The following is a 14,170-nucleotide window of genomic DNA, read 5'->3' as shown; positions in this document are numbered from 1 at the left end:
AAGTATGCAACCTTTGAGAAAAAGGATACATCATTTTTTTTTTTTTTTTCAGAATTGGTAGTATGATACATGTACATAAGTACCTCTTTCTTCCCCGACACACATACTTAAAGCATACTATGTCTTAGAAGTGGTTCAGGGACCTACATATGCATTCCGACACTAATTTATTTTACCTGATATCTTTAGGTCTACCTGTGTTTTAGGTGATCAACCTTTTATATCAAAGACTTCACTTCTAGACATAAAAGTAATGTTCTTAGTGAAGATTTGGGATAATTGTGTATAATGTCAGAATATTTTAACCTTTGTAATTTATATGTTTGATACTGTAAGATAGGTCTAATTCTGAAGAGCTCCGTTTTAGAACATCTACATAAACAGATATTGGAAAGAAAGACATATTTCAATGTGTTCCAAGATTTTTCTTGTATAATACCCAAGGTTAATGAAGATTTATTGGGAATCATTTTTTCTGTTTATCTTATTAAATGTGAAGCCATTCAGTAATATTATGATACTTTAAATGATGTGACTAAGATATCCATGCATACTTCTTGATTTCTATTCTTTTTTTCACAATTTATATGCTCATGGTAATAGCTAAAAAACATACAAATTACCCCCTTATAAAACTCATCATACACTAAATTCTGATCAGTGACTCATTATGAAACTTTCTTATTATGAAATAGAAAGTCTTAAATAAAATTCATCAATATTTATTAATTAATACATATTTCTTCTATTATATCACAACAATGAATAAATCTGACATCTTAATTCTCAAAATGCCATTCCAGTTTTCTAAAATAAGTAATACACATCTGTAATGGTCTATTTTATTACTAGCATGAGATAAATGCTTAAATGAAATGGAATTGAAAAAAATTTTTAAATAAACTTTTTAGAAAGTTTAAGTGAGGAGAAAAAGGTCATGTAGGAACTTATTTTTCATTTATAGTAACTATTTCAGGACAATGATTTTTCTTTGGTCTTAGGCTAATTTGATACAGTACTCAATTCATCATCACATACTTACCTATAAAGTCTTATGTTCTTGGGGTGAGACTTATTAATATTGTCATTTAAATTGCATTAGAAATTAAATCCTCAATTTTATTGTGCATTAGAATCTTGTGACAAGCCAGTACTTGAGAATGCTAGAACCAAAAGTAATGCCACCTGGTTTAAACTCAATGACAAGTTGGACTATGAATGTAATTTTGGGATTGAAAACAGATTGTGATGTTCCATGGATCCATAGTATGTAAGGCCAATGGATGGTCTCATATGCCCATGTGTTATGGTAAGTATTGTTTCAGAAATTCTTTTTTGTTTTCAATATAAAAATAACTGTGCCTGTGCTCTATTTTTTAGAAATTTGAATTACCTAGAAACATTTTTAAGGACCAACAAGGAAATCACAATGGTCCTTCTGATTTAACAACCTGGGAGGAAAGGGTGTTTTCAACATTAAAGATAGTAATGTGTTTCCAAAGCAGTGAAATAAATTAATGCCTCTTGTAGGCCATACACAAAGGATTGTTTGGGTTAGTAGTAGTCCATGTAAGTTTTTTTGGTCATATTTCAAGTCATGTGATACAGACAGTGCAATGTAATTACATTATTATGATAGTTCTAGCTTCGTTAATCTGTTCAGTAAGAAAACTGCAAAACTGTGGTGGATTTGGCAATATGGAGCTCCTGTTGGAAGTACTGGGTCTTGTTGGCAACAAGACCACACAATTTTGTAACAGGAAGAAAGACCGAACGTGGGTGTGTAAATCTAATGGTGGAAAGTATCAGAAACTGATGGTTCTATTGTATTTTGAAATAAGAGAGAAGGACATTGAGATTGAATAGTGCCTGAGGCAAAGAGGATGAGGAGCACTAGTAGAGTTTCAAGGCTTCAATTAAAATGGGGGCAAATTATATCATACCTTGAGACTTGATGGTCAGCATGGAGGAGCCACTCAAATTTAGTTCATTTGGGATATCAAGAAATTCCTCTTGTAAGATAGGAGATAATGATAAAGAATACAAACCCAGGTCTGCATTTCTAGAATTTTCATTGCAGTATTGGAGAACAAAACCAAAGTCCAATGAATTAAGGTGAATAATAAACCAATTAATTAAAATAGTCTAAGTATGTTTTTTATACAACCACTCAAAGAATAAAAAAAATATGCAGTAACTTAGAAAAATAGGAGGCATCTGAAGCAAGGAAATGTTGAAAAATGTTCACTCTAAAGGGTTTGTGAATTTAGATAATTCAAAGATAGTAAATCCAGGAATCTGAGCTGAGAAGGGGAGAAAGATATATAGTAACATTAGAAAAATAGCACTGGATCAGAAAAGTTTAGATTTTATTCTAGATGAGAGAGAGGCTTTTAAAATGATCTCTGTGGTTATAAGCAGATTCATGCTCTGTGCAGCTAGAACCCTTTACAATACCAAGTGACCATCTTCATAAAAGGGCTGGGGCATTAGCTCAATGGTAGAGTGCTTGGCCAGTCCATGGCCCTGAGTTTAATCCCCTGCACTGTAAAAATAAATAATATAAATTAAGAATGCAAGAGTTATGAATATATGACTCTCAAGGTCTTTCCAATGTCACTAGACATGCCTGGAAAATGTGAAGCTGTGAAGAAAAGGTGAGAAAGTAGGAGCGACAGAGATAGCAATAGAAACTAATTGAGTGAAAGTAGCTTTTTATTGTCAATTTTAGAAAGATTCATGACCAAGTGAACACACAGTTTTCTAGGAGAGTGTAAGTCTCCAAAAATTGAATAAATGACAACCTAGTATTCTTCCTTCAGCCACGTAGGAGAAAACTGTGTACAGATTGGCAGATATTCAAATGTCCTGGGAGTTCTTTCCTATGAGGAGATGTTTATGTTATTATCACAAACCACTCAAGCAAACAGGTGTATAGAGATTTTAAACAGCTTAGAGTAAAAAATCCTTACTAACATTGCCATATGACAGTACTAAGTTACATGATTTTGACTGGTAGACAAAGACAAATGATTCTCCTCCATTGTTGGTCCATTCACATTTCTCTTTAAATTGCACTCTTAGTTATTATCTCTATATAGATACAGCAGTTTAATACTCAACAGTCAAAATCACTTTTTTCTTATTAAGGCATTGCTTTCTATAATATGATGATATCAAGAATTTATATATAATGAATACAAAATAAATATACATACACATACATACAAAGTAACTTTTAGGCTTGGGGAATTTTCTGATTTTACTTTTTGAGACAATTGTGCATTCCTTTGATTTGTATCTTCAAGCCTTCATCTAACCTGATAAATCTTAAATTTGGTCTTTTCAGGTTATTGCATATTTCTTGGAAATTCTGTTCATAGTCTTTTTAACATTTTTCTCCATGGATAACTTTATATTTAGTATTATGTATTTTGGGAATGGGGATGTGGCCCAGTGGTAGAGCTCTTGCATAGCATGCATGAGGCCCTGGGTTTAATCCCCATGCTAAAAAAAAAAAAAAAAAAACAAGTAAAAATTAAATATTTTGTCTTCATTACCTGAAACTCTGTCTTCCTAGTGTTCTAGTCTGCTGGTGATACTTTCCATTGAGTTTTTAATTTTGTTTATTGATTTCTTAATTTTGAGGATTTTTCCCTGATTTTCTTCAGAATCTCTATTTCTTTATTGATGTGATCTTTCATTTACTTTGTTTTCTTTCTGATTTCATTCCTTACATGGTCCTTTCCCTTGCATATTATTTTATGTACATTCTAAATTCCTTCTCTGACATTTCTTCCACTGTGGTATCAATGGATTCTTTTATTGAAGTATCTTGGTTTGTTTGGAGTGATTCATTTCCTTGCCTTTTTATGTTGTTTGTGTGTCTGCCCATCTGACAATATGGTTCTGAATTAACAGAGTTTTGACCCTGTGGATCTGTAGTATCCCTGAAGGTTTCCTGTACCTAACCATTTAGGGGGAGACAAACAATAACAACCACAAATGCAATATACAGCATTAAAGCAAACAGTTTCTATTATGACATCTATAATGCAAATTGTTAAAAGAAACAGAAATTATATGATCAGTTATTGCCCACAGTAAAAACATTAAGTTTGCAAATGGATTTACAGTTTTGAATAGTGAACTGGGAGAGAACAGAAGTGATGTAGGATTTGATGATTATGAGAGCAGAGGAGAGAAGATAGAAGCAAAAAAAATTGAAGGAAGAGTGAAAGAGAGAACAATAGACATTGGATGTTAGCAGAAGAAAAGAGAGAATCGAGAGAAAAAACACATAAGGTAAAATTTTTAAAATTAAAAATACAAATAAGGGCTGGGGATGTGGCTCAGTTAGTAGAGTGGTTGCCTTGCAAGCACAAGGCCCTGGGTTCAATCCCAAGCACCGCAAAAAAAAAAAAAAAAAAAAAAAAAAAAATACAAAACAAAACTGAGTGTAATGAAAAGAAGTTGGTTGTTCGCATGCAAAAAGGGAGAAAGTTTTCCCCAAGCAGCCTGGCTCCCTCCGGCAGGAAGTGCCTTTCTAGGCTAGCTTCTCGGAGCAGACTGCCCAGTGAGAGCCTTTCTACACAGAGCCAGCCACAAGTCCCCAAGCCAGCGGTGACCTCTTACCAGGAAGCAGCCGCTGGGACCATGGTAGGGCATCCAGAGACCTCTCCAGGTGGCCTTGCCCCCCTCCAGCTGCAGGCTTTTTCCATGGGGTGATCCAAGATGGTATACTACAGAGTGACTGCATCTCCAGTCACTCCAGAACCTAGGATTCAAGAAGGAAAGGCATTGAGAGACTCGGACTAAAATAGAACCACGGGGTGAGTGTACTGCACCCAGTGAAGCTCAGCTGGGCAGCAGGCCCGGATTCGGGTGGCTTATTAGAGTAGGGCAGGGCAGATAGGGTCTCCCCCAGGCAGCCCTGAGCACTCTGGCAGTGGGCTCCTCCTATAGGGCCAGATTCTCCAGCTTCGTGGAGCAGACCCCACAGTGGGAGCCTTTCTGCAAAGAATCAGCACGTGGCCAGCTCCAGCCCACCCACAGGTTGCTTCAGAGACCAGGACAGGGCAGCCAGGGACTTCCCCAAGCAGCCCCGTTCCCTCCGGTGGGAAGCGCCTTTCTAAGCTAGCTTCTCGGAGCAGACTGCCCAGTGAGAGCCTTTCTACACAGAGAAAGCCACAAGTCCCCAAGCCAGCAGAGACCTCCAACCCACAAGCAGCCTCTGGGACCAGGGTAGGGCAGCCAGAGACCTCTCCAGGTCTCTCTCCGTGGAACCAGTAGCAGGCTAGGGGCAGCGTTCTTCAGAAGCACTGCATTATCAAGTTACTCCAAGACTTCAGGCTACTGAAGTCTGGGAGGTGATACACTGGAAATCTACAGGGACACTATAAGCCAATAGAGGAAATCTGCAATATCACAGAGTCCCACTGACATCTGACCAATATGAGAAAACAAGGGAAGAAAATGTCCCAAACAAACCTAGATACTATATCAATAAAACCCAATGACAGCACAGCAGAAGAAATGTCAGAAAGGGAGTTCAGAATGTACATAATTAAAACAATCAGGGAAGCAAATGAGGAGCTGAAAGAGCAAATGCAGGCATTGAAAGAGGAGATGAAAGAGCAAATGCAGACATTAAATGATCGCACCAATCAACAGTTAAAAGAGCAAATATGGGAAGCAAAAGATCATTTCAATAAAGAGTTAGAGATATTGAAAAAAAACCAAACAGAAATCCTTGACATGAAGGAAACAATAAACCAAGTTAAAAACTCCATAGAAAGCATGTCCAATAGGATAGAACATCTGGAAGACAGAACTTCAGATACTGAAGACAAAATATTTAATTCTAAAAACAATGTTGACCAAACAGAGAAGATGGTAAGAAATCCATGAACAGAATCTACAAGAATTATGGGATATCATGAAAAGGCCAAATTTAAGAATTATTGGGATTGAAGAAGGCTTAGAGAAACAAACCAAAGGAATGAACAATCTATTCAATGAAATAATATCAGAAAATTTCCCAAATATGAAGAATGAAATGGAAAACCAACTACAAGAGGCTCATAGGACTCCAAATATACAAAATTACAATAGATCCACAACAAGGCACATTATAATGAAAATACCTAACATACAAATAAAGACAATTTTAAAGGCCTCAAGAGAAAAGAATCAGATTACATTCAGGGGGAAACCAATAAGAATATCAGCAGATTTTTCAGTCCAGATCCTAAAAGCTAGAAGAGCCTGGAACAACATTTACCAAGCCTTGAAAGAAAACGGATGCCAACCAAGAATCTTATACCCAGCAAAACTTACTTTCAGATTTGACGATGAAATAAAATCCTTCCATGATAAACAAAAGCTAAAAGAATTTACAAAAAGAAAGCCAGCATTACAGAACATTCTCAGCAAAGTATTTCATGAGGAAGAGATGAAAAACAACGATGAAAATCAGCAATGGGAGGAACTAGCCTAAAGGAATAGCCAAATAAAGGAGAAACCAAATCATGTCAAAAAACAAAAATGAGTCAAATGACTGGGAATACAAATCATATCACAATAATAACCCTGAATGTGAATGGCCTGAATTCATCAATCAAAAGACATAGACTGGCAGATTAGATTAAAAAGAAAAATTCAACAATATGCTGCCTGCAAGAGACTCATCTCATAGAAAGAGATACTGATAGACTAAAGGTGAAAGGATGGGAAAAACATACCATGCACACGAACACAGCAAAAAAGCTGGAGTATCCATCCTCATTTCAGATAATATGGACTTGAAGCCAAAACTAGTCAGAAGGGATAAAGAAGGACATTACATACTGCTTAAGGGAAGTATAAATCAGCAAGACATAACAGTCATAAATATCTATGCCCCGAACATTGGCTCATCCATGTACATCAAACAAATTCTTCTCAATTCCAGAAACCAAATAGACCACAACACAATAATACTAGGCGATTTTAACACACCTCTCTCACTGCTGGATAAATCATCCAAACAAAAATTGAAAAAAGAAACCATAGATCTCAATAACACAATCAACAGTTTAGACTTAACTGACTTATATAGAATATACCATCCAACAAAGAATGAATACACTTTCTTCTCAGCAGCACATGGATCCTTCTCTAAAATAGACCATGTTTTATGCCACAAAGCTACTGTTAGCAAATACAAGAAGATAGAGATACTACCTTGTACTCTATCACATCATAATGGATTGAAATTAGAAATAAATGACAGAATAAAAAAACAGAAACTTCTCCAATACTTGGAGATTAAAAAATACACTATTATACGATGAATGGATAACAGAAGACATCAGGAGGGAAATTAAAAAAATTCTTAGAAGTAAATGAGAACAAAGACACATCATATCAAAATCTCTGGGACACTATGAAAGCAGTACTTAGAAGAAGATTTATTTCATGGGGCGCATTCAACAAAAGAAGTAGAAATCAACAAATAAACGACTTAACACTACAGCTCAAAGCCCTAGAAAAAGAAGAGCAGACCAACACCAAAAGTAATAGAAGACAGGAATAGTTAAAATCAGAGCGGGAATCAATGAAATTGAAACAAAAGAAACAATCAGAAAAATTAACAAAATAAATAGTTGGTTCTTTGAAAAAATAAACAAAATTGATAAACCCTTAGCCACACTAACAAAGAGAAACAGGGAGAAAACTCAAATTACTAAAATTTGGAATGAACAAGGAAATATCACAACAGACACGAGTGAAATACAAAACATAATTAGAAGCTATTTTGAAAATCTATACTCCAACAAAACAGAAAACCCCAAATACATCAGCAAGTTTCTAGAGACATATGAAGTACCTAAACTGAACGAGGAGGACATACACAACTTAAATAAATCAATTTCAAGCAATGAAATAGAAGGGGTCATCAAAAGCGTAGGAACAAAGAAAAGTCCGGGACCAGATGGGTTCTCAGCTGAGTTCTATAAAACCTTTAAAGAAGAGCTCATTCCAATACTTCTCAAAATATTCCATGAAATAGAAGAGGAGGAAACCCTCCCAAACTCATTCTATGAAGCCAATATCATCCTGATACCTAAACCAGAGAGAGACACATCGAGGAAAGAAAATTTCAGACCAATATCCTTAATGAACATCGACGCAAAAATTCTCAACAAAATTTTAGCAAATCACATACAAAAATATATTAAAAAGATAGTGCACCATGATCAAGTGGGTTTTATCCCAGGGATGCAAGGTTGGTTCAACATCCAGAAATCAATAAATGCCATTCACCATATCAACAGACTAAAAGTTAAGAATCACATGATTATTTCAATAGATGCAGAAGAAGCATTCAATAAAATACAGCACCCCTGCATGCTCAAAACACTAGAAAAAATTGGGATAGTGGGAACATTCCTTAACATTGTGAAGACCATCTATGCTAAGCCCATGGCCAATATCATTTTAAATGGTGAAAAACTGAAAGCATTCCCCCTAAAAACTGGAACAAGGCAGGGATGCCTCTTTCACCACTTCTATTCAACATTGTTCTTGAGACTCTAGCCAGAGCAATTAGACAAACCAAAGAAATTAAAGGGAAACGAATTGGAAAAGAAGAACTCAAACTATCCCTGTTCACTGATGACATGATTATATATTTAGAGGAACCTGGAAATGCCACCAGAAAACCCTTGTAACTCCTAAGTGAATTCAGTAAAGTAGCAGGTTACAAGATCAATGCTCATAAATCTAATGCATTTTTATACATAAGTGATGAATCTTTGGAAAGAATAATTAGAAAAACTACCCCATTCACAATAGCCTCGAAAAAAATAAAGTACTTGGGAATCAATCTCACAAAAGAGGTGAAAGACCTCTACAATGAGAACTACAGAACACTAAAGAAAGAAATTAAAGAAAACCTTAGAAGATGGAAAGATCTCCCATGTTCATGGATAGGAAGAACTAATATTGTCAAAATGGCCATAAACCAAAAGTGCTATACTGATTCAATGCAATTCCAATTAAAATCCCAATGATGTTCCTTACAGAAATAGAGCAAGCAATTATGAAATTCATCTGGAAGAAAAAGAAACCCAGAGTAGCTAAAGCAATCCTCAGTAGAAAGAGCAAAGTAGGGGGTATCACAATATCAGATCTTCAACTCTATTACAAAGCAATAGTAACAAAAATGGCATGGTATTGGTACCAAAATAGACAGGTAGATCAATGGTACAGAATAGAGGACATGGACACAAACCCAAATAAATACAATTTTCTTATATTAGACAAAGGTGCCAAAAATAGGCAGTGTAGAAAAGATAGCCTCTTCAACAAATGGAGCTGGGAAAACTGGAAAACAATATGCAACAGAATGAAATTAAACCCCTATCTCTCACCCTGCACAAAACTAAACTCAAAATGGATTAAGGACCTCGGAATCATACCAGAAATCCTGCACCTTATAGAAGAAAAAGTAGGTCCAAACCTTCAACTTGTTGGCTTAGGATCAGACTTCCTTAACAGGACTCCCATAGCACAAGAAATAAAAGCAAGAATCAACCACTGGGATAGATTCAAACTAAAAAGCTTTCTCTCAGCAAAGGAAAGTATCATTAATGTGAAGACAGAGCCTACAGAGTGGGAGAATATCTTTGCCACTCATACTTCAGATAGAGCGCTAATTTCCAGAATCTATAAAGAACTCAAAAAACTCTACACCAAGAATACAAATAATCCAATCAACAAATGAGCTAAGGAAATGAACAGACACTTCACAGAAGAAGATGTACAAGCAATCAACAGATAAATGAAAAAATGTTCAACATCTCTAGTAAAAAGAGAAATGCAAATCAAAACTACCCTAAGATTTCATCTCACCCCAATTAGAATGGTGATTATCAAGAAGACAAGCAACAATAGGTGTTGGCGAGGATGTGGGGAAAATGTACACTCATACATTGCTGGTGGGGTTGCAAATTAGTGTAGCCACTCTGGAAAGCAGTATGGAGATTCCTCAGAAAGCTTGGAATGGAATCACCATTTGACCCAGTTATCCCACTCCTTGGCCTATACCCAAAGGACTTAAAATCAGCATACTACAGAGATACAGCCACATCAATGTTCATAGCTGCTCAATTCACCTTAGCCAGATTGTGGAACCAACCTAGATGCCCTTCAGTTGATGAATGGATAAAGAAACTGTGGCATATATATACAATGGAATATTACTCCTCCATGAAGAATGATAAAATTATGGCATTTGCAGGCAAATGGATGAAATTGGAGAATATCATGCTAAGTGAGATAAACCAATCTCAAAAAATTAAAGGACGAATGATCTCGCTGATAAGCGGATGAGGACATATAATGGGGAGTAGGAGGGGTTAGCATTAGGGTTAGGGTTAGGTTTAGGGTTAGGGATAAGGGGGGTGGTAAGAATGGAGGAAGGAAGGACTGTAGAGAGGGAAAAGAGGGGTGGGAGGGGTGGGAGGGGTAGGAGGGGTGAGGGGAAGGGAAAAAATAACTGAATGAATCAAACAACATTGCCCTATGTAAATTTATGATTTTTAATAAAAAAAATGGAATAAAAAAGGGAGAAAGAGACTCTGAGGGAACAGGTAAACAAATGGAAATGAGAGCAAGAAAACTAAATAAATAGAAACTTAAAATTGTTCAATAAGGAGAGAAACGAAAATCTATCTTATAAAAGTCATATAGTATTCAGACCTCCCAGTCTTCAGTAGCCTGATGCATGGGAGGTACCTGACAATGAGCTTCAAGCCTCCAGCAGGCATCTCAGGATGGGATTTGCCCCACCTAACGATTGGAGCTAAGGCTTCCAGGATTATCCAAGTTGTCCACTCGCGCTCAAAATGTGTTGGCAAATGGGGAGCTGCAGCTCGGGGTGTGGACGTGGTCAGTTGGAGGTCCTAGAGCTGGGGTTCGGTTGGTCATTCAGGGGTTCTGGAGTTTAAGTGTGTTTGGTGTGGTTGTGGGATCCTGGAGGCCGGGTGCAATCAGTCTGTCTGGGGTCCTGGTGATAGGACGTAGTCAGTTCATCTGGGGGTCCAGGTGGCAGGGAGCAGTCAGTTGATGTGAGGGCCCTGGAGGCAGGGAGTGATTGGTCGAGCTGAGGGATCCTGGAGTTGGGGCTCAGTCAGTCCGGCCAGGGGTCCAGGCTGTTGTCTGAAAATGATGGCAGCCACCTGTAATCAAACCTACAGGTACTGTGACAGAGAACTTCCAGGCAACAGCAGGCAGCTGGAGCTCCATGGGCAGTCTGCCGTCAGTCTGCTGGCAGCTGTCAGATGATCGGTGATCGGGAGGTGAACCTCAGGTGGTGGGTGATGGGTAGGTGAAAGGCAGGCAATGGACAGGCAAGAGACATGCAAATGGCGGATGATAGGTGCCTGACAGTGAGCAATCTGCACTCAAAAAAGGCGTCCAGACTGCAGGTGATCCCAGTAGACAAATGGAGTAAACAGCAGGGGATCAATAAGCAGCAAAAACTGCCTCACCAAGAAACATATTCTCTGCCTGAAACGGGAGTTACCAAGGGACAAGGATTGCAGCCTCCCTCTAGTCTACCATCTTGGATCTCCCTAATTCCAAGTTTTTAATGACTTGTCCTAAGGTATATATTATCTAATTTTAAGGTAGCCAGGTTTCAAAATAATCGACCATATCTGTGTGATAGAGAAAATCTAAATGAATTTTAAATCATCAACTTCCTAAACATTTTCTTGAAATTAAAAGTAAAAATTCAAGTAATAAAAGAGCTAACTGCATGTTACGAATTTGGAAAATTGGAAAACAAACAACTTCTTTATCAATTGCTTACTATCAAAAATCACCATAAATTAATGACAGTAATTGCAATATAAACAGAAATCTATGGAACAGAACAAATGCAGAGATATTAATAGCATTAAAACATACATTAGAAAACAAAGATCCAAATAAAAGAAACATAATCTAGAAGTCAGGAAAGAACACACCTAAGGAAAATAGGAAAATAAACTTATGAAAATGTATTGAAAAATATGTCAAAATATTTAAGAACAGAAATGAGAAAATAAGCAAAACCAGAAACCTTGGAGTAAATAATAATCATGAATCAAGTTTGTTCAGCAAAATATGTCCATGAGCTGTTAACAGCATAACAAACACTTGAAAAGATTTACAGTTCTTTCCAGTGTATGCTTTTTTTAACTTCCTCTGGGCCTTTTTTTTTTTTTTTCAGGTTCAAGGTATTTTATTAACAGCACTACAAACAGTAAGATAGCACAATTAGTTTACCAAGTACAAAATCTACATACGAAAATCAGTAGTTTATATATATTCAAACGATCTTTTGGAAGATCAATGGAAGAAAATATTACACATATAACAATAACAAAAATATATTGATTGTCAATAAAAATGTGAGACTTATAAGAAATTAAAATTAAAATACCGTTGAAGCAAAACATAGCTTTCTACAAATAGAAGGACAATATTATTGTGTAATTTGTAAATTTAAGAATATCTCAATGAAAGCTTAACAGTTTAAAGCTCTATCACCTGATTGTAAATATAGTGGAAAAAAAATAAACATAGAAGTGGGACCAGAAGTAAAACACATTAAGGCATTTTTAAAAGCCTAAATAATTTAAGAATATCATACTGGCCTATTAGCAAAACAGAATGCCCAGATGTAAGTACACTCAGATTCATATAGAAATTGAATGTATAAAGAAGACTTCCTCTCAAATCACTGGGAAAAAGAAGTAGTCAATAAATGTTAAAGGGATAAGTAAAGTAATATCCCTGCCTTACCCCATATGCCATGATAAATTCCATATGTACCAAAGATATTTTAAATAACATAACCATTAAATAATAAGAAGAAAACTCAAAAAAAAATTTTTTTTACAAATCTGGAGTTAGCAAGATCTAACTTTTTATGACTCAATATCCCCAAGTCATAAATTATTTCACTGGTAGTTTTTGTTAACATAAAAATCAATTTTTTTATGGAAAGAAGCATCATAAAAAAACTTATAAAAATACAACTAAGGGAGATACTTACAGCTCATATAACAAAGAGCTATCCTTCCTAACATGTAAATTGATAAAATCATAACCCTTTCAAAACATAGAAAAAGGAAATAAAATTTGCTATTAATAAACAACAAGATAGTTAACTTCAAATATTCTTCTCAATTCCAGAAATCATATAGACCACAACAATAATTCTGGGTGACTTTAATACACCATGGTCAGAATGCAAGGGAAAATACTTTCCCCTTCAGATTTCTATCAGTAGAGTAAATTAACTAACATTGGATTTTTGTCAATGGAGAGAAAGAAAACAGTCTTTCATCACAGTTTTAATTTACATTTCTCTCTCCCTCTTTTTTTTTTTTTTCTTTGTAGTGCAAGGGATTGAACCCAGGGCCTTGTACATGCAACACAAGTACTCTACCAACTGAGCTATGTTCCCAGCCATACATTTCTCTTTTTTCAAGAGTGAAGTTAACTCTCTTGTTATATATTAATAGCAAATCTTATTTCCTTTTTCTATGTTTTGAAAGGGTTATGATTTTTGTCAACTTACATGCATAAGACTTTTAATGAAGAAAAAACACAGTAGAATAGAGAAAGCAAGCTTAAGGAATCAGAAGTTCAATTACTTCCAGATTCATCCAGAGCCCTTCCCCATTCAAATGGAATATAGTTCATCTTCACATTATAAACCATCAAGATGCTTCTGAGGTATTTTAGTTTTATAGGAACTCAGATATAAGTTTGAGAGGGGTCTTTTATACTCTACTAATTTTGTAACTACAGTTAAATTGTGTAGTCATTAAAAACTGGGTGTATACCATCAATTTATATACTCCTAGGTGTTAGGGTACCTGCCATGTCCCATGTGGATCAGAAAAGGGTTAACTGCTGGAGGACAATGTTGGCTGTAAATCAATCAATTACCCATTAACTTATCTAACCAATAAACACACAGGAGCCAGCACTCTTTTTAAATAATTGGGGGCATAAGGAAACTGGCCATACCAGATCTGGCCTCTAACAACATGGAGTAGCCCAATCTCCTTATTTATAGTCACACAGGTAAAGGGGCCAGGACTGGGAAGGGCTTCTTCTGTGATGA

General features: G+C 36.1%; 1 long non-coding RNA gene across 1 annotated transcript in view; it reads left to right on the top strand.

Moving 5' to 3' along the window:
- The first annotated feature begins 899 nt into the window (after positions 1 to 899).
- Positions 900 to 14,170, top strand: part of LOC306642329 — a 140,591-nt gene continuing 127,320 nt past the window's right edge. Inside the window, exon 1 of the long non-coding RNA XR_013758482.1 lies at positions 900 to 1,309. This is a non-coding gene — a long non-coding RNA (uncharacterized lncRNA). The remainder of the gene's footprint in view (positions 1,310 to 14,170) is intronic.

Source organism: Sciurus vulgaris (genome assembly GCF_902686455.1).
Source record: "Sciurus vulgaris genome assembly, chromosome: 12".
Classification (NCBI taxonomy): Eukaryota; Metazoa; Chordata; class Mammalia; order Rodentia; family Sciuridae; genus Sciurus; species Sciurus vulgaris.
The sequence above is the reverse complement of the archived record's forward strand: the minus strand, read 5'-3'. Positions and strand labels throughout refer to the sequence as shown.